This window comes from Bombus impatiens, unplaced genomic scaffold (assembly GCF_000188095.3).
Source record: "Bombus impatiens unplaced genomic scaffold, BIMP_2.2 scf_0330, whole genome shotgun sequence".
Lineage (NCBI taxonomy): Eukaryota > Metazoa > Arthropoda > Insecta > Hymenoptera > Apidae > Bombus > Bombus impatiens.
Genome location: NT_176749.1, coordinates 1 through 2,173, shown reverse-complemented (window position 1 = coordinate 2,173; position 2,173 = coordinate 1).

The window sequence follows — 2,173 nt, the reverse complement described above, 5'->3', positions numbered from 1 at the left end:
CGCCCGGCCGCGCGACCGGACAACAACCGACCTGCGTAACGTCACTTCGACCCTCAATAAACCTAAGGACCCACCATAACTTTTACTTCCCTATTGTTTCGCCATATGTCTTCAAGCCGTTTGTCTTGAAGAATTTCCAAAGCTCAGAATATTCTCAAAACACATTCGGTTTTAGAGAGGTCCTTGGGTTTATTAGTCGCACTTAAAACACGGAGAAAGCGGGTATGCACCCATTAGGAAAATCCGAATAGCCCTGTAATAAAACCCGCTAGGTTTTCCTCACGTACACAGTCATCTATCCACCACGATGGTAGGAGACTTCCTACTTATCCCTTCGAGTAGTAGGCCAGGTCATGACCAATCGACACCGAGGTTCGTTACCCTCACCTTTCCTAACGAAAGTGGGAACAACGAATCCGCGTTCTTTAGTCACAGGGGCACACCCACACCGAACTTTCATCCGTATTAGCAAAAGAGCGACAGACACTCAACAAACTAAAGCCTAACGTGGCAGTCCACACATAGCGCGAGAGTCGCATACTTTACGCAAACCTTTGTCGGTTCTCGTTGTTGTCGAACATACATTACCTCTCCGAAATATCTTATAGTGCTACGTCCACTAATACATTAACTTTCATTATAAGAGCCCTGCTCTATCGCACATATCTATATCTCTATGTTTGTCAGTGTAATCTAAGTGTTGGAAATATATACTTTATAATTCTGTGAATCACAGTTTTATACCAACTCAATCACCCCTTATTATCTCAACGGAAGTCAGGGGATCGATCAATTCGTGGTGTCGATTGTTATAATCGTAACGGGGATTTACGACCCCCGTTGACGTCTCTCCTCGCGATTACGTCTCCCCGCGATTGGTCGAAATTTACAGAGTTTAATAAACGTTATTGGTTGTCGAACATATTTGCGTGTACCTTCAGTACCTATTGCGACATATCCACCTCACACTTTACCGACCAATAGCCGAATAATCGCCTTTTTGTCGCCGACGCTTAGCTTATTAATTGGCTATTACTATAAGTAAAAGCTATTACTTGCAATTCTACATGAGAATTAGTTGTAAAATTCTTCCAACTAAAAAAAAACAAAGGAACAAAGTTTTTAAGTGTCAGATTTTAAAAAAAGTACCACCCGGCACCGCACATAGGTGCTGCTTGAGAGGCACACTTGGAGCGTTAAATGTTAAGAGGAGATATAAATTTGTAAATGTATCAAATTCAGAAATATTAGAAAAACTTCAATAACTTTGACATTTTTTAGAAAAAACACGTTTTGCAACACACGTTTAATTCTTTATTAGGTGCCAAACGGAAATAAAAAAGCTATCAATGTACAATGGAAGCAACCCACATTAAAAAGGAAAAGAGGAACAAACGTAGATTTGGATAATTCACGTACGAAAATAAGACTAATTAACGCGAAAACCAATATCAAGTGGTTAGAAGATTCGTAAACGTCAAACAGATGTATAACATTACAAAACATCAGTGATGAGAATTTACAAAATCATTCTACTTTTATATCAAAAACAATACATTAAATGTAATGTAAATTAAATAAGACAAGGAAACGTTAAAACTACATATAAGAACCAAAAAACATATGACGAAACAATTAGAAGAACAAATGAAATTACAAGAGCTCGATTCAGACGCATACAGGATAGTAAGAAATATTCCAAAAAATAAAAATGTAAATTATTATACCTACTAAGCAAAGATATTAAAAGATTTCGGGTGACAATAAAAGAATTACACCCAAAACATTTTTCTTATTTGGTAGACTTTTTACAATCAATTCTCATTGAGAATTATAAGTAAATTAAACACCCAAAACTTGACATAAAATATTAAAACAGATCTATTGGAAAGGAGACACACGCTACACGTAATTTACTTAAGCGAAAGTGTTGCTTTAACACCATTGTCAATGTTTCTCTCTGAACGTGAATAAGACAAAAACAATAAGGAAATTTATGATACGAATGTAGTATGTGATACGTTCATAAAAGTAGTAGTAGAAACGCCAAGAGCTAATAATAATATTCCACAGTGTGTAAACGACATGGACGCACGAAAAATTATTGTAATAAATTACCGACTCGAGTCAAATGTTCAGGTATGTATCTCTCGATTAATTGCTCATATGTAAA